General features: G+C 41.9%; 1 protein-coding gene across 1 annotated transcript in view; it reads right to left on the bottom strand.

The window, feature by feature from the left end:
• Positions 1–20,031, bottom strand: part of CPLX2 (complexin 2) — a 167,319-nt gene that overhangs the window by 84,161 nt on the left and 63,127 nt on the right. The window contains exon 2 of the mRNA XM_042453717.1: positions 11,204–11,272. The gene's annotated coding sequence lies outside the window, so the exon portion shown is untranslated. The remainder of the gene's footprint in view (positions 1–11,203; positions 11,273–20,031) is intronic.

A 20,031-nucleotide genomic window follows, 5' to 3' on the forward strand; every position in this document is an offset into this window, starting at 1 on the left:
CCCCACCCACCACTTTAAAGAATATATATATATAAAACAAGGGCAACTGCAATACCAATAAATAGTTCAAAACCTGATATGCAGTTCCATAATGAAAGATGGATTCATATAGATAGTTCTTGGATTATATCTTTATTGGTTCTGTTCACACACAGATTTGAATCAATCTGGATATTCTGTTTATATGATTCCATTTTCATTATGGATATAATTATCTTTGCCTGTATATGAACAAAATACAAGGATTTTTTATTACAGTCACTGACCAACAGAAACCCATAGGCAATATAATACAGATAAATATAATAACTTATAAGGCCTTATACATTGCTTGTATTAGCTTTATACTTTATGATATTGATTTATATTGTATTGTATTTTGGTTTCTGTGACCTTCAGTTTCTCACTGTATTATTTACTGCTTTATTAAGACTTTTTAAAAATTATCTATTTGGAGGTCCCCCCATTCCAATTTCTCAGTCAGTGTTTTGTTTGTTTAGAAACCCTTCCATCTTTTCTGTTGTTTGGTCTCCCACATGAGACAGCTTGGAAATTACTGTCCTATGATACTGTTGCCAACAGGATCACAACTACTAGACCCACTTCCACTAAGCCTGTACATAAAGCTGTTCTTTCTGTAAGGCTGTTCTTTTTGCCTCTTAGTCTTATTACCCTGGTAGTAACAGGGGTCACCTCCAGCTCAATCCCTGTTAGGAAAAAAAAGGCCTCCCCTGCATGGAAAAAGGGACTTAAATTATTCCCAGATTCCCTAGGAGGCATTTTGAGTGTGTGTGGGGGAATGAAATTGCTCACCAGAGAGTCTGGGAAACCACAAAATAGCCCAGGGGCTACATGTGGTCCGGGGGGACATTTCCCCTGCTTCTGTCCTACACCAAATCTAAACTTTCTCATCACCTCATGCCCTGCATGATTTTAACAGCTGTTCCTGGAGCCCTTTCACACTATACAATTATAGCACTATGATACCATGGGTGCACCCCATGGAATACTGGGATTTGTAGTTTTATCTGACACACTATAGGTCCCTGGATGAGAATTCTAAATGCACCTCCCTAAATTGCATTCTAGATCAGAATTATGGCAGTTAACATGGACTCATAATGCCACAATTAAGATTTAGCTTCCAGCCCAGTTGGGATATTGAATCCTAGGTTTAAAACACACACTGCAGAAATAATCAAGTTTAAGACAGCTTTAACTGCCCTGGCTCAATGTTAGGGAATTCTGGGAACTTTAGTTTTGTGACACATTTAGCCTTCTCTGTCAAAGAGCTCTGGTGCCACAATAAACTACAATTCCCAGGATTCCCTAGCACTGATCCAGGGCAATTAAAGTGATATCATGCATGGAATATTTCTGTAATGTGCTTTGTACCATAGACTCACAGAATTTGAGGAGACCATAAGGGCCATCCAGTCCAATACCCCCCCCCCCCCCAAATGCAGGAATATACAATTTGTACTGGTGAGTAACATCTTGTTCCTCTCCCCAAGCAACAAAATGTCTTGCATCACTTCCATTTTTCATCCTTCTTTCCCCTCCCCTGGGTTGAAACTGAGGGACCAATCAAGAACACTGGATGATGATGCCATTTGGGTGCACCTTCTCTCTGACATCACATCTATTGCTGATTTTTCAAAGCTCACAGCATAAGCTAGGACTCCACTCATAAAAAATGTATGAGCCTTATAAGTGAGGATAGTTGAGTGTGGTCTAAATGAGACCTGAGAGTATGAAGGTGGTGGGTCCCAACAGCAGTTTCTCTGAGGTTGGCATCACATGGTGTGGGGGAGGCCAACTGCCTTGCTTCCCCTTGACCACTGCTGAGGCAGCCGCCCCTTTATAGGCCTTCGGGGCACAGCATGACTGCAGCCCCACTGAACCCTAAAGGCTTGGCTCCCCCCAAAAGGGTCCAGTGCAGCTGCCGTCTCACCAAACCATGAAGGCAGCTGACCTCCTAGCAGCCTCTGCTATTGGGGAGGGGCAGTGCTACAGCCTCTGGAGGGATTGTTTAGGGTCAGGAGTGGCTACTGGGTGAGTGGGAAGCCCCCTTTCTCACTTGCTCAGTAGCTATGCCAGCCCTTCTGGGTGTAGTGTCCTCTGTGTAGCACCCTACTCTGGGGTGATACCCTGTGTGTTCTGCACCTCCACCCCCTTAGTGTTGCCACTGGGTTCCAGTAGAGTTGCACATAATGTTTTTAGAGAGCTTATGTATTAACCTGACCATGCTTGAACTGGCTGCTGAGAACTCCCATGCCCCTCACTCCTTTTCAGTATGGGCTCTGGTGCTATGAACCATCATTTCAGTTTACACACCAACAGGCTTATCCTCTTACCAACTGACTGGAGGCCAAAGGTTTTCAAACAGAGCAGCAAATATCCTTCGAGTGATCCCAATATCAAACTCTGAATGCCTTCCACCCTCACTAGTCAATTCTTGTCATTTTCATTCTTTCCCTGATACATTCAGTTTGTCTTCACTCCTCTCCAGCCCAAATCACTTTGTCTTCCAGTGTTACTTATAACTAAGAACTGGAAGAGGAAAAATAAATGTGCATTTTCAGTTTGGAAGGTTGCTGTCTTCATATGGGGGGAGTGAATATTTGATCTGAATCATTCAGAATAGAAATACTTGTCCATTCCCTTCCCACTACAAACATTTTTCATTTTTACTTACTGAAAAGGAAAAGATGATGGAAATGGAGGGAGGCATTATCTGTATTTCAGTTTTTTTGCTTCTATTTATCAGAACTTTGATATATAACAAAGTCACGTTTTATTAATATTCAAGAAAAACAAAAGGGAAGTTTTTTTAACAGTAATTATTTTGAGTTATATGTACAAACACCCCTCCCACATTGCTTGCTGTTTTCAGATGGGAGAAGGCTGCTCTTTGGCAAACGAAAGACTGTACATTAACTTTCTCCTTTAATTCTAGTGACCACCCCTACTGCTGAGACGAGTGCTTCTACTTAATTATTTTTCCAGCCATCTTGCTAAACACTCACTCTTTTTTCTTTGCTGAAAGAAAACATTTTGCTCTGTACCTTACATGCACACATACGCTCCTCATGAGCAGAGTTGATTACAAGTAAGAGCAAAATGGCATTCCTCCACTGCTACTGAAAGGAGATCGGTATCCTATGTAATTCTTACATGGGAGGCACTTCATGTAGATCAAGAGGGTAATTTTTATATTATTTTTTCGGCCCAGTGGTTTTTCTGGGGTAGCATTCCATCAGTGGGCAGGACCAAGCACATGTGACTGGGCCAAAACGAAGTTAGCAGGAGCTGATGTAATTCTTACCCATCTAGACATTTCCCCAGTAGGCCTGCGAAGCACAGCTCAGTTTCAGGCACGTCTACATAAGAGAAAACCCGATAAAGCATCTCTCCAGGATGCAAAATTACCCTCAGTTCCATACAACATCTTCTGGAGTTTTAATGTAGCCTTTTGTCTTTTACCTCTGAAAGCTGACTGAAGATAATAATAACAGGATCTTTGAAACCCCATGGTCAAGAAGGTCATCATCCGTCTTGTAAATTATATTGCTTACTGGCATCCAAAAAGATCAACCACTGGCCCTTTGAAAATGTAAGGTTGTCCACTCCCCATCAATGACAGTGAATGAATGATGTAATGGCACAGCTGGAAATCTAAGCCTTCAGCCGTTAGTTACTAGCTGAGCATTAAGTCTCACTTTGATAGCAGGTTCTGAACTCAATACACCTCTTGGCTTTGTTTCTCATTCCATGATCAAAAACAGAAGCTACGTTGAAACATTGAATATTAATTTGGATACCACTCCCACCCTGCCTGTGTCCTTGCAACATCACAAATGACCCTTTCTAATGAGTTATAATATTCCTTGTGGCTCCTTTTGCCAAGCAATACAGTCTTACAAGCAGGGTATCCATTCTCAGAAAGAACAAGGGAGCTGCATTTCTTCTGAATGGGAACTGAGCAGAGCTTATTCTGTGCACAATCCACCCCCTCCCCAGAAACAGTTGCTCAGCTTTAATCCTATGATTAAGAAACATAATTTTGCTGCCTCCCCTACCTTTCCCCAATCCCCACCCCCATGATCATTATTTATGGATTACTTGTTATAAATGTATTACATGGATTTATAAGTTCTCAATGGTTTCAGAGAACACAGAGTGAGGCTGAGTTGCACACTGGACGTGTGCCGAAGGAAAGAGTCTCAATCTAACCAGCCCAAGGCATCACTTAGTACCAAAGACAGCCAAGAAGGAAAATGCAGGATAGAAGCTGCACAATGTCCTCAAGTGATAATTATGAAATAGATGTTGGGGGGGGCACTAGGGCTGTTGTCCAAGAAAAAAGGAGGCAGTAGCCCTTCAAAGTTTTCAGGCCACTGATCTAGACTCTTGTGTTTGTGTCGGGCCCAGTGTTACCCCAAAACCTGGAGTCCCAGGCAGGCACCCACAAATTGTATCCAATGAGAAAATTAATTTAACTCAATAGGGAGCAGTTTTAGCCTATGTGTATCAGTTCTGAACACAAGAACTCTAGAGGCAGGTTCCAAATTAGTTTAGTTTATTTTTAAAAAGGGGAAACAATACACATACCAAGCACTCTTTCATGCACACAAACAAGAACTAAGATATAAAAAGTGGTAGTGGACAGTGAATTAAAGGATTTGCAATGGGCAATATGCACCAGTTTCAGAATCCAGGCTCCAATCTGGGGGAAAACTGAGAGTTGAATGGGATTCAGTTTGCCCCTGTGTAGCACAGACAGCAGTACTGAGGGATCAAGCTTGAAGCTGAGAGTTTCTGTCTGATCCCAACTGAATTCCCAAGTGGGAATGCCCAAGTGGGCATATTTATGGGGCAAACTGTGTCTTGAGGCAATTTGTGTGGATTGTCCAGGAATCCCAGAAACAATAGGATTCCTAGCTGGTTATGGCTTTAATTTCAGAATTACAAAAATTGATTTTGGTTTATGGTGATGACATTGATTTAATTGAGCAATGATAAAATCAGGACCCAAGGAGTTTGGGATAGGATGAGGTTTTGGGAAATACTATGGAGGCTAGCAGGGAGATTGGCTTACTGCTTTGGGCTGACAGACCTGTTTTGTCTTTGACTTCGAGAGGAAATGCACATGTCAGGGGGTTGGGAAGAAGCAATATTTATACCCATTAAGTTACATGGGTCCTTTCCACATGCCCTCAGGTCTTGTGTGACCACTCATGAGAAGTTCACTTAAAGGTCATCATGACCTTTACGGGATCATGCTGTTGGCTTCTATGTAACTGCTATTATAACAAAATATTTGTACCCCCAAATAGTGTGGAGTATGCAGGGTATGTTAACAGCAAAATCCTCAGGTGAGTTTCTGACTGCTTAGCAAACATAACATTTGAGCAACAGATGTGCCATCATGCTGGTAAAATTTAAAAAGGCTGCTCAGTAACATAATTCAAAATTTTGTGCTTGCGTTCAAGTACGCATATTAAAACAGGCTATATATATTCAGCCCCCATAATTCTTTCTGTTCTCCAGATCTTTTTTTACCAAGCATTTTATTTCTCCTTAGCACTGACTGCAGTAGAAGTCAATAAAAGATTGAAGAACTTTATAATTATGAGAACTAGAAAATAGCTTTATTTTAAAGTGCTAATTTAAAATGCATAAAAACTGAGTTTCTTGTGCGCATCTGTGCAGGGTCTGGCCCCTCACCTGTGTGCAAGATGTACTGTCCTGCTCTGATTCCTTATCTTCTGTGACTGAATTCCTGACAGTTGTATTTGAGGGGACTCAAGGACAGTATTTTGGCAGTCTTCAGAGACTCTTTGGTAGTGCGAAAAGTGAATGAATAATTCCACAGCTGATACTTGTTTAATGTGGAACCACAGAATATAGTTAGAACAGTTTGATAGCACTTTAATTGTCATGACTCTAGGCTATAGAATTGTGGGATTTGTAGTTTGATGAAGTAATTAGAATTCTCTGTTGCAGACTTCTAGTGCTGTATAGTTGTTCAAAGCATGGCAATACTTCTTTCCAGCAGAAAATTCAAAGTAAATCACAAAGTACTGACAAGTCTCAGGATTCTGCAGGAGGGAGCCATGACAGCTAAAGTGACAGTCAAGTATTACAGCTGTGTTGTGCAGATATGGTCATAATCTCTTAGGCACCTCTGCTGAAGATGATGGCAGGTGCCCCTGTGATCTAACAGAGATGTTTTGCCAACCACAGATCATGTCTTCTTCCATTCTTTGAAACTCATCATTTTAATATTCTCAGCTGGTACCCAAAAGCATCAGAGAAAATGACAAATTTTTGAACAGTGCAGAAACATATTTTTTTTTGCCACTCAAATGTGGTAAGGAGTAAGGCAGTCTCATGGCTTCACAATCCTCTTGAGCTATTCCAGAACATGGATGGTGGGCTGCTCTTCTCTCCAGCTGAAGACAGTATCCATTTTAAGCCCCAACTTCCTCAGCACCCTTGAGGAGGGAGGGGATGATTTTGCTGCCTATTGTATTAAAAATAATACAGCCAAAGAGAAATTCATTACAGATAAGCATGACAGCCAGGTGGAATTAAAGAGCCCATCGATCATCGCTTGACATGTGCTTCTTTTGTTCCCAGGTTGGCTTCTTCAGTCTTTCATTGTCAGCAGTGGCTCAGCTCATTAGGTGATTTGTCATCCTGTGTCTGACAAATGATGGTCTCACTATTACAGCACTACCAGAAGAGCCAGGTCATCACTTTGCCAGGAGTATCCATTGCCTAGCCTTTCACACACCTGTAATATTCTGTGTCATGAAAGCAGGTGGGCCACATAGTTATGGGAGTGTGGGGTGGAAGAGGAGGATGCAAGGCAGTCTGAAGAACAACCTGCTAGGATTGGACAATCTACCTCTTTCAGGAACATTTCTTTAAGTACATGTTTATTCCATTTTGCTTCCACATCAGTTAGCAAATGTGTGTGTCTTTCAAAGTATATAGCACATTTTTAACTTACTCTGTCCTATGCTTACTTTAACATGGCAAGGAGGGTGGATTATCTTAGAGAGGGAGACTGTCAGGAAACTAGAGTTTATTAAGACTCTAGACTCTTTGTAGGGTCACCTAAGACAGAATGTCAAAGTGGAGACACCAGGGAAACATGCATTCATTCTCTTTGAGGAATAATGGCTGCAACAGCACAGAACAGATAGTTCCAATGAGGAAAACAGCAGAGAAGCACCAAAAAGGAAACTACTGGGCAGCAGCAGTAGTGGGAGTGAAACTGCCAGAGGATCTCATAAAGACAACAGCAGAGGCAATTTGGCTAATGCTTATTAGTGTTATGCAGAAGGAGGCACCGATAAACATCCAGGCACCTTCTGGATGTCCTTTACCTCAAAACCTAGGGTGAGACAATCCAAAATGAAGCAAAAGACAGTAGTGGAAGCTGGGACCCCAACTATTGGGAAAGAGCAAAGGTCAAATATGAATAGTACTGGGTCGAATGATGCAAGTCAAAAGGATGTTCAGCTGCTGATATGCTCAGATATGAAAGTAAAGTCCAAAACTGCACAATAATAGAAATGCGGAACATAACAAATATGAATCTGGGAAGTCAGATATTATGAAACAAGAATAGGACACATAAACATAGCAATATTTTGTCTGAGCTAAAGTGGACAGGAATGGGACAATTTCAAGAGGTTTTTATTTCTGGAAATGAAACCGAAGAAGAAACAGGGTGGCATTAATAGTGAAGTAAGAAGTAGCAATAGGAGCCAGGGGATATAATGCAAAGTGTGACAGAATAATATCAGTAAAACTTCAGGGAAAACCTGTCACTATAATTATATACCAAGTCTATGCTCCAACTACAGAGGCAGAAGAGGAGGAAATGGAAAGATTCTGTACTGTCATCCAGGAGGAAATTGATCATGTACAAAAATAGTACATATTAATAATCATAAACATAATAAAAACATTGTTGCAGAATTTGATTTAAGTGAGAAATTAAGCAAGTGACCATATTTTGGACATATCATGAGACCTCATGACATACTGGAAAAGACAACAATGCTCAGTGAAGCCGAAAACAGCAGGGAAAAAAGACCAAATGCATTACAGATGAATGGACTCAATCAGGAAAGTCATGCCCCTGAGTTTGCAAGACCTGAGTAGGGCTGTTAGTAATAGGATGTCCTGGAGATCTCTCATAATAGAGTCTTTTGGAGGGTATCATAAACAGAAGCTGTCTTGACAGTGCCCAATAACAAGTTTTTAAAGTTTGCATAATAATCTCTGTTCATTTTTGTGCTTCCTTTCACACACACAAAAAAACTAATGGGCATTTTTGTATGCATTCTGCAAGCATTGTCTCCCCCCCAATATACCTTTTTCTATTCTATTTTTCTCAGTGTACAAATTTTTAATTTAATTTTTCTGAATATATGTATTGTGTGGATATTCTTGGGTAAAGAATTTCATCACAAGAGTCACAGAAGTGAAAGGATAATTGCATATTAATTTGTGAAGTACAAATTAGGTTGGTTAATATTAAAATGTATACCAAATTAATTTCATGCCAATCCCCTATTATATACACCATACAGAATTCCTCCATGTAATGGATATCTCATTGTAGCTATGCTGAAGCAGTGGTTTTAAAAATATGTCTAAAAGAAGGAGTTGAAGAAAAAGGTTTAGAGGAAGAATCGTAAGAAAATTGATAGGAAGCAGAAGGAAAAGGGGAAAGGAAAGGGGGAAAAGGAGAAGAGATGATGGAAGGAAGGAAGAAGGAAGAATGAAGAACAGAGAAAGAAAGGGAAAATTAGGGGGGAAAGGGAAGGTACAATTGTATTTAAAGGTGGTGAAATATGGTATTAAGGTGAGTCTTTTGATATTTTTGAAAGATTGTATATATGTAATTTTTCTGTTTTTTAATCCTTGTTTTATATGTCTTTGATGATTGTATGTTATTACTTTTTTTCTCAATAAAATTTATTTAATAAAAAAATAAAAATATGTCTAAAAAGGGGACCAACAGAGCATCACACTCTTACTGCCATGGATGATTCTATATTTGGGAAGAAAACATCAACATCTCTCTCTCTCTCTCTCTCTCTCTCTCAATGTATTCTAATCCATGGCATTAAGAGGCAGGCAGGCAGGCGGACAGACAGGCGGACAGACAGGCAGGCAGACAGATTTCTTTTTGTTCCTGTATCCCTGATATAGTTTAAGATAATTGAAAAGTAATATTTCTTTAAAATGGGTCATCACATGGGAACATTATGATGTCTAGCTTCAGGTCTTATAGAAATATCAGAGAGTGACTGGATATCAAACACTGGAAATGTTCCAGCTTAAATTCAGCATTTTTATGTTCCGGCAGTTTCAAGGAAAGTTAAGCATATGAGTGACTGTCTCCCATGAACATCAGTGGGACTTCCTCAGCTTTGCTGAGTAGAGCCAGTGAGACTGGATCATCTTTACCCGTAGCACATATGAAATGGCCACCAACACATCTCTTATCCTAACATTCTTTTTGGCCTATATCCCTTCCACTTATGCAAGTATCCCATCTGCTTTGCCACTTGCTTCTGCCCTAGTATTCACCAGCTAGTCTTTTCTGAGCTTCAGTAGTTTGCTGAAAACACAGTCTCCTCCCTCCTTTCCCAGGGGCACACCAAATGGCAGATGGTGCATGCAAAGAACCCTCTGGTATGGAATAATTTCCTCATCCAAGTTTTCTAATTAGGTTCTACAGTATGTCATAGGGTGGGACGCTATTTCTTTTGCAGACTAGTGTGTTTCCTAAGCAAAAACAACTCTGCCTTTCACTCCCCCTGTGTGAAGCTTGGAAAAGTTACTTTTTTGAATGTGGCTGGTTGAAGGGTTCTGGAAGTTGTAGTCCAAAAAGTCACCAAAGTACAGAAGTAACCCTGCCATTGAGGAATTTCTAGCAGAAGTCTGCTATGCAGAGGCCTGATTATTTGTTGGAAATCCAGATGATTCCAATAAACCTGTCATTTTCTTAGCAGAAAGCCAGGGTTGCATAATGGTTTTGAGTGTTGGGAAAACCAGGGTTCAAATCCCCAGTTGCCTATGGAAAGCCAGTGAATGATCTTGGGCAGGTCACACTCTCTCAGTCCTAGAAACCCACCCACTCCTAATCAGGCTGTGTCGTTATGTCTCCCAGTGCTGGAAGTGGGAGTTAATGGTCTAAAACTCAGTTTAAAAGGAGACTTGCAAAATGATGGGCATTGTTGAGGGAAGTGTAAAGGGCAATGCTATTATTTTTCCAGGGTCAACTGCCAACAAATTTTAATAGACTGTTTTGAGTACCCTCATGGGTTATCACATGGCAGAAAGCACCCACCTTCTAAAACAGTTCAATATTATGATTATTTTAAAAGAAAAATATATGTAGACTTTGACAAGTGGTCTCAGAGTGGGGTGTGGAGTGATAACATGAACACTTGCCAAGCCTTTTCAATCTACTGCTGTGGAAAATCCCTTTTCTTACAACAGATGAACTGGATCAGGGACAAGCAGAAGTTATACTGAGATGATTGCTGTGTGATTTGTCATATATCTCTAAGGGCTTCTTTATAACTGTTTAGCACCATCAGCAACAAAATGATTTTCCCCAACTAAAATTGGGATGATCAAGGGAGGAAGGTGAATCAGGAACAGAGCTCTCTGTGAAAGGACTGTGAGTTCATTTCAGTTCTGGTCCTAATTCTGAGGCTTAAAAGTCTGCTCAGAGGCACCCTCTTTTTTACTGCTGTGTCTTTGGCACCAAGCTTGGGGTAAAAAGCAGAGAAGCCTGAAGTCTTGCTACCTTTGCATTAAATGGGAGAAAAAGATATCAAGATCTTTCCTTCACACATGAGTAACCTGTAATATTACATAACAAAACCACAGTCAGACAAGGTCTTAACACAGAAGATCACCTATGAGTAACCACATGCTGGTAATTTCCACACCTCTGAAACATTTTCTTCTGGAAATTGGATCTCTGAACAGAATACATTATTTGTTGCACTTCTATGGTGCCTTCTAATGACTTGATACTGTGATCAAACCAAGCACAAGTCTCAACTCTCTTTAATCCACAACAGAACCCAGATCACCTAGTAGATCTGCTCTAAATCAGAAAAAGCACACAGGAAGATACAGAAGGTCCAGATCTTACCTTGATCTCCTCCACCCTGATCCTGATACCAGAAGGTTGGCAGTAAAGATTGGGAATGAGGTGGGACAACTGAAAAGAGTAAAAAACAAAACAGAAGATTTAACTATTGTGGTTTTTGCAAGGCCCTTATCACAATAATATCACAATAATAGACAGCATTTGTTATTAGTTATTAGTAAGCCAGTTAGGCAGTTAATTTTAGCATCATCCCTCAGCTTAACTATGCCTTCAAGGAGATGTACAACAGACAAAACATTTTTTAAAACATTAAATTTAAACAGTTAAAACAGTCACAGCCGAAAACAATTTCTTAAAAATAGTTAAAACAGCCAAAGCAACATCCTGGGTTTTAAGGACTGAGAGTCATGCAAAATAATACAGTACAGTAAGCCCTCCTCACAGGTGGGCTTGCCTTCCGCGGCTTTGAGCTTACGCGGAAGGCAAGCCCCATTAGAAATAATGAGGCATGTACCCATGCCGTTCGCCCTGTGTGCCGCTGCGTGCACATGCCTAATTATTTCCTATGGGGCTTGAGCATACGCTCTTTTCCCCATATGTGGGGAGTCCAGAACAGATCCCTCACGTATAGAGAGGGCGGACTGTAATAGCTGCCCAGTGGAAGGTCAGCTAGAATAGAGTCAGCCTGATTTTCCTTGGGATGAGTTCCACAGTTCGGGTGAAAAAGCCCTGTAAATTATTAACTCAATGTAATGTAATTTCTAATAATAATAATATTCTAATAATAATAATAATAATAATAATTATTATTATTATTATTATTATTTATCTATTATCTGTTGGCAGATATCTTTGGGAGAGATGACAAATAAAATTTAAAAATAATTTAAAAAGATGTTTCAAATCCATAAACATCTGGATAATTTCAACCAGAAAGAAGAAACCCTTAAAGTTTGATCACCAATTAGCAGACACTAATCCTCCTTGCATATCCTCCCACCTTGAGGCCCTGCCATCAACAACAGAACAATACACAGATTAACATGGAAATCACTCCTCCCTACCCAGTGTCACACAGTACAGTGCGCCCGCGCCATACGCACCATACAGCACCGCATACCAGAAGGAGTAATGACGCAACGCTGCGACCTTGAGCCTCATTACTTCTAATGGGGCTCAAGCATACATGGAATTTCTTTTATGTTTCAAAAGAATTTCAAAACGGAGTTGAAGACCATCCTGTTCAGGGAAGTGTTCCCAGGCATTGCATAACTGTCACTTGCTATTTGATGTTCTTTTGTTGCCTGTTTTATTGAATCATTTCCTGTATTGCCATGTACTTTATATGTATTATGCTACTAGAGAGGTCCCTTCCCCACCACCACTCCCTTCTCCTTTTGTGTTGTGTCTTGTTAGATTGTAAGCCTGAGGGCAGGGAACTGTCCAATTAAAAAGATTGCATGTACAGCGCTGTGTAAATTTACAGTGCTTTATAAATAAATGTTAATAATAATAATAATAATAATAATAATAATAATAATAATAATAATGTGTGTGGGGTGGGGGTGGTCCAGAACAGATACTCCACGTAAAAGAAGGGACCACTGTATATATCAAGCTCTCTTCTATGCCAGCATTTTCTGAAGATGCCAGCCACAGATGTTGGCGAAACATCAGGAATAAACTCTTCTAGAACATGGCCATATAGCCTGAAAAATCCACAAAAAACTATGTAATGATACAACTTTGAAAACCAAAGTGAGGATTACCTAGGTCTCTATATTTTGAATCACCATGTATGGATGTGACAGCTGGATAGTGAAGAAAGCTGATAAAAAGAAAATCAACTCATTTGAGATGTGGTGCTAGAGAGGAGTCATGTGACTACTGTGTGTAGCAAGGAAGACAAACAAATGGATTCTAGAAGAGATTTAGCCCAAGCTCTCCCTGGAAGCAAAGATGATGAAACTGAGACTATTATACTTGGGCCACATCATGAATAGAAATGTATCATTAAAAAGACAATGATGCTAGGAAAGGTAGAGGGCAGTAGAAAGAGAGGAAGACCACATGCCAGATGGTTTGATTTAATCAGAGAGGCCACAGGCATGAGCCTGCAGGATCTGAGCAGAGCTGTTGGGGACAGGGGAATCTTGGAGATGTCTCATCCATATGGTCGCCATGAGCTGAGGTCAACTGAAGGGCAGATAACCAACCAATCAGCCATAAAATCCACTGGGTGACCTTGGGCAAGTTACATGCATCAGGGGGAGGCTATGGCAAACCTCCTCTGAACCCAGTCTTGCCAAGAAACCTCATTAAAGGTTTGCCTTAGGGTCGCCATAAATTGGAAATGACTTGAGGGCACACAGCATACTCAATACATTCTATGATAAATTTGACTAATTCAGAGTTGAATAAATGAAGTCAAATGCATGTGCTAGACTTGCATAAAACATTTTAGTTGCAGATTTGAACATTCATTAGCAGAATTTTTATGCTATTTGAAAGATAAAATACTTACAAAGCTAATTTCCCCCAACATTTGAAGTATTGCTGATAGTTATTGGGGACTTCCATTCCTCCACCTAATCTTTGGGTAACAAGTTACACACACACCCCTTGCCTATGTGCATCAGTGTGTGCATCTGTATTAAAATCTCAATTGTGAGTTGACATGATTTCTATATTGGGAAAAAGGTGTGGCAGTAATTGAACAAATGAATGTTATTTTGGGATTGGGGCTATTCCCAGAATCTCTTAGCCAGCAAGAGCATAGTGGCTGCTGTATTCCAGAAGCTGTAGTCCCAAAATGTAACTCTTCCAAGCTCTGGCTATAAATCAGGAACTTAAGGACTTGATTCTGCCTTCCTGACAGCATCCAAATTATACTAATGGCAAGACCTGCATTACTCCAGGCCTTGTGCCAGTGTGGGGAGCCAAGTGCAATAGATCATCTTTCTCCTAATCTGAGGGGAACACATTGATGTTTTCCTGGACAGATAATTACACCTCTCTCCCTCTGTGCTGAAGTACTAGAGCACAACCCTGCATGTTCTTGGAACAAGTCGACCATTGATGAAATGATAAAAGAACTTCTTATTTAGTGCCAGGGGCAGGGCTCAGGGAAAGCCAGGGCCCTTGCCTGCAATGGGAGAACAATCCTTGTGGTGCCAAGTTCCTCCTCCTCCTCCTTAGCTCATTTACTGAACTTGGCTCTTTTGGCCTTCTAGCTTTGTTCCAGGAAAGAACTGGAGAGGCTGCTGTGTGGCAGACAAAAGTTCATCACCTACATTTCTGTCTTTTAAGTTAATGGAACAGTTCTTTTCAGTTATGGGTGGTAAAGGAATAGGAAAGCTTTCTCAAGACTGGCCCAGAACATTTGGCTACATGCTCTGGAGTAGCATATGGTGCCCCTCTATCCTTTTCTTTCAAACCAAAGCTGGGTTTTTGGCACGAGCAGCAGAAAGGCTCACAAGCACCTCTCCCCCGTGGTGGTGCTAACAACAATAGCATAATAATAATAATAATAATAATAATAATAATAATAATAATAATGGTTTATTTATATTTCCTGCCTCTCTCTATGGATCGAGGTGGGATTACAGCAGAGGTAAAATTACAGTAAACAATAAAATTTATATCAACCCCCAATCCTTCCCACCTTTAAGACAATAAAATTCACATTAAAATTCCAAAAGGAACACAATGTAAAATAATCAAAATGGAGAGGACCATTATAGCGGATGTGGGTCTCCTTTGTGAGATAAGGTTGGGAAAGCTCACTGGAAGAGATCCATCTTGACAGTCTTTTTGAAGGTGGTAATAAGAAGGATGTCCTCCGGCAGGTTATTCCACATAATTTTGGAGCAACTCAAGAAAAAGTCCTCTGGGAAGTTGTCACTAATGTAGTTTTCTGTGACTGTAATAAATCCTTCCCAGAGGATCTGAGAGTGCGGGGTGGATTATATAGGGAGAGGCATTCCCACAAGTAATCTGGACCCAAGCCATATAGGCAGGGGTAGGCAACCTTTTTGAGCTGGGGGCCGGGTTGCTGTTCCTCAGACAACTGAGGAGCCAAAGCCAAAAAATAATTAATTAAATCATTTTTAAATAAATAAATAAATAAAATATTAAAAATAATTCTTACATACACTGCACACATCATATTTTGGAGTAAAAACCAAACCAGTCGTTATGCAACCTCTCTCTTTTTTTTCTTTTCTCTTTTCTGCAGCCTTGCAGTTCTGCAAAAGCAAACCCCCTCCCGCCTCTTCTGCACACAAGACTTTATTAGGAAGGAAAGGGTTTGAAAAATTAACTACTACTTCTTTCCTTCTTTTTTGCCTTGAGCATGTCACACTCTCTCACCCCCTCTGAAGAAAACTGCCCAGAAAACCCCCACAGAAGCCATAACAACTTGGAAGGCACACACAGCAACAAACCCAAACTTTGCCTGGGGGGGGCAAGTCACACTCTCTCAGCCTCAAGGGAAGGCAATGGCAAACCACCACCACCTCTGAAAAAACTTTGCAAAGGATCATTTCATAATAAGTCAGGAAAATGACTTGAAGGCACACAACAACAACCACACCTCCCAGCCCTTGTATCTTGAAGGCATGAGGGCACAGATGGCAGAAATGGACTTCCCTTTCTGGCCAAACACTCCCCCCCCCAATACACACACACACAATTCCAAACACACACTAAGCACATTTGGGCATTTCACATGGCTTTACTTAACATGGCAATCTCTTGCATATTTAATCAGAGGCTTACTGCAGAACCAAACTCTTTGGGTTTCACACTGAACATGGTTTAACATGGCGATGCATATATTGAACATGTCCAGGTGGTTTCACAAGAAGTGGATTTGCTGTTTCAGGTTTCTTGCACCAACTATACTTCTCAGAAGTGTGCACTTGGTCAAGGGACTTTGGTTTTTCTTCACTGCGCATGAGTTTTTAAAAATCACAGCAACTTTTATTGGCCATGCCTCAGGCTTGTTGATATCAATATCACCATTAAAGAACCAAAAACCCACAGAAAAGGCACTTTGGAAAGTCACACTCTCTCGGCTTCTGAAACAGTGCGTGCATGCCTCTGAAGCTGACTCATATCATCATCATCATCATCATCATCATCATCATTGTCAAAAAAAGGGAGCTTGTTAGCATTAAAAACACACCCTCCCCAAAAAAAAAAAAAAAAACCTTGAGGCTCTCACCTCCTCTCCTCCTTCCTGTTCCCTTTCTTTCCTTCCCTCCTCCTCCTCCCCCTCCCCCCCCTCCCTCCTGCCTCTCCTCCCCCCTCCCTTCCTTCTTCTCCTCCCCCTGGGGGCGGGGTGGAGAAGCAGAGGAGGCAGTGCCGGCGGGGAGGGGAAAGGGGAGGCTGTGCGCGGCCTGCCCTTTCCCTTCTCCACCCCAGGCCCCAGATCCCTGCTCCGCGAGGAGGAGGAGGAGGCAGCGCGGGGCCGTGCTGAGAGGGTGGGGGAGAGTGGAGAGGGCGGCACGCGGTCTCCCTTTTCGCCCCCTCTGCCCTCAAAGCGGCCCAAGCGCTGCCTCCTCTTCCTCCTCTGCGAGGGGGAAGAGGAGGAGGCAGCGCGGGGCCGCGCTGAGAGGGCCGGGGAGGGCGGAGAGGGCGGCGCATGGCCTCCCTTTCCACCCCTTCCACCCTCAGAGCGGCCCAAACACCGCCTCCTCTTCCTCCTCCATGAGGGGGAGGAGGAGGAGGCAGCGCGGGGCCGTGCTGAGAGGGTGGGGGAGGGCGGCGCGCGGCCTCCCTTTTCGCCCCCTCTGCCCAGGCCGCACAGCACGGTCAACCCAGCTGCGGCGGGGGCGGCGGCAGGACCAGGCAGGGGCCGGTCCCAAGGCCTTGGCGGGCCGGATGTGGCCCACGGGCCGTGGTTTGCTGACCCCTGCATATAGGGCTTTAAAGGTAATAACCAACAACTTGTACTGAGCCTGGAAGCTAATTGGCAGCCAGTGAAGAGATTTCAAAACTAGTGTAATATGGTCAAAACTAGATTTACCGGTGACCAGTCTGGCTACCATATTTTGGACTAATTGTAGCTTCCCGAACTTGGCACAAGGGTAACCCCATGTAGAGCCCATTGCATATATCAAAACGAGAGGTTACCAATGCATGTATCACTGTTTCTAGGTCCCCCTGATCCAGGTAGGGTTGCAGCTGGCGTATCAACTGAAGTTAGTAGCAAGTACTCCTGGCCGTTGCCTATGTTTGGGATGGCAACTGAAGAGACAAGTCCAGGATCATTCTTAAGCTGCGAAAACGATCCTTTAGGGGAAGTGTGAACTTGTCCAGGACTGGTTTACAAATTTCTATCCCTGAATTTGGGGTTCCTATAGTGAGTTTTCCCTGGATTCAGTTTGAATTTGTTTTTCTTCATCCAGTCCATTATCGACCCAAGACATTCATTCAGAGGAGAGATGCCTTTCTTACGTCACTGTAGCAGTCAGAGACATGGAGAAACATATTTGAGTGTCATGAGCGTACTGATAACATCCCCCTCCCCACATATCTCCGGATGATCTCACCCAGTGGCTTCATGTAAATGTGAAATAGCATTGGAGACAGAATGGACCCTGAGGGACATCAGATTTTAACTCCTTTTTAGAGGAGTAACTGTCTCTCAGCATCACCATCTGGAATCTGCATGAGCGATAGGAACAGTGCCACTGGAGCGCAGTGCCCCCCATTCCTAATTTCCTCAGATGTTCCAGAAAGATATCATGGTTGATGGTATTGAAGGCTGCTGAGAGGTTCAAGAGCACCAACAGTGTCACATTTCACCTGTCAATGCCCATGTAAAATGATTACCAAAAAAATAAAAATAAACAAATAAAAAAAATTACTAACCATTTAATGCCCTTTCCTGAAACCCAGAATTTGCTGCCCAACCACCTCACTCCACTGAATGGTAGAACTGGCCCTCAGCTCTTCTATCTGACAAATTCTGTATTTCTTTACAAATATTTTGGGCTGATCCAAAATCTGCTTTCTGCTTCCGGAAAGGCTCTACTCACAAAAGATGCCTTCCCTCCCATTTCCAGGTACCCCCTTCTTCCACAACTCCATTTGCTGGGGTCTCTGATCTTCTGCATAGCATTTTTTGGGGGAAGTTGTTGTGGAGTGGGAGAAGCAGGGAGGTCCTCTTCCATCAGCCCAGATGGATAGCCTAATTTTGGATTAAAATCTCCTGTATTTAAAATCCAATTTAGTATACATTGGCTGTCCCCACTATTTATTGGGTCCATTGCTCAAGAGAGTTAAGGCTGTTTAGAATTTATCAATAAATAGGCCACACATTAGTGTGTTTGTGTGTGTGCGTGTATGTGTGCGTGCATGTGTTTCTGTGGGAGACAATCAAGTTATGACAAAAGGAAAGATTTGTTTGTCCTAGTTATTTTTCTTATGTACCTTAAAGCTGACTCTAATTTCTGATAACCCTATTTATGACATTTGTTCAGTGTGGGTTTGCCTTTGCCCTTCTATGAGAGTGTGTGATTTGCCTAAAGTCATCTAGTGGTTTCCATGGAAGAGGATAGATGAAACCCTGGCCTCCTGAAGTCCTCATCTCACACTCAAATCACAATGCCATACCGACTACCACTGACATTGCTTCAAATGGGGTAAAGTATGCCAAAGAAGGATAAGTATTACATATAAAAATAAGCATGAAATGGTCCCTCACAGAAAATGCTGCAACTGTGATGACAGCCATTTCAAGAGTTGACTAGGACCATTACAAATATTATCAAGAGTGTATCCCCTAGCTTATACATTTCTGGCTCAGCTGCCTTTATAGCTGTATTTCACATCAATATCTTACTTGCATGCTACTTGAGTGTATTATTTATTTGGTTTCTGCATCCATGGCATTGAGACTCTGCTTGAGGCCATTATTTGTTCATGTATCTGTCATGTTCCATGTTTAATTAGCCACTATGCCACCTTATCTGTCTCTTTAGGCTTTCTCACCAACTACAGTGAGTCACTCTTGCTTGGCTTTTCCCAAACATAAGGTCTGTGCTGTTAGTCCTTTGACCTCGCTTCCTCCTTCATTTTCTTTTTTTGTCATGAAGAATGCCCCCTACAAAAAAGTTCCTGTCACCTTCTTACCACTTTCCTCCTTATAGAAAGCCCTGACATTATTCTCTTTTTCAATAGTGTTACATTGTTAGCACTAGGAGTGGGCAGACAGATAAACTCTTCCACTGTGACCATAATCAGGGACAAGTGTGTGTATAGGAAGACAGAATATTCTATTGGATGCCAAACCTTCTTCTTTTTATAGCAAGTTTATAGTTCTTGTGGTATGATATTGTGCTTGAAAGTGTTTGGAAAGTGGGTGGTGAAGGGTCAAAATCCAGAGGGGTAGCTGGATAAACAGGAGTCATTCCATTTTGGCCACCCAGTTAAACACCCTGCTCCCTTGCCATAATCTCCAAAGGTTGTGTTCCTGTTCCTGACTCCCACTATGCCTCCAAAATTAAGTGCAAAGTCATGAACAGTTCCTTTCAAGCTGGTAGGAGGGAGGCTGCCAATCATTCTGGACAGTTAAGTTTAGGCAGGAGCTGCGGGGAGATGGGGGATGGCCTCTAGCATTGTCATGGAATTTAGATGGTCTTGGAAGTCTGAAAAAAAAATGTGAGCATGATCCCACCTTCTCTGGCTCTATGCTGATGAACAAATGCAGGTGACATGCAGTCTGCATCTGCCCCCTGCATTTATGAGTCTATAACCTATATTTGACACCACTGATACTGAAGGGTGCTATTGTAATGTGTAACCCCTTCTCTTTCTTCTGTCTTCCTTTCCCTTCCAGAAAGTGTGGTCTGGGACCACAC

This window comes from Sceloporus undulatus, chromosome 2, assembly GCF_019175285.1.
Source record: "Sceloporus undulatus isolate JIND9_A2432 ecotype Alabama chromosome 2, SceUnd_v1.1, whole genome shotgun sequence".
In the NCBI taxonomy this organism is placed as follows: domain Eukaryota; kingdom Metazoa; phylum Chordata; class Lepidosauria; order Squamata; family Phrynosomatidae; genus Sceloporus; species Sceloporus undulatus.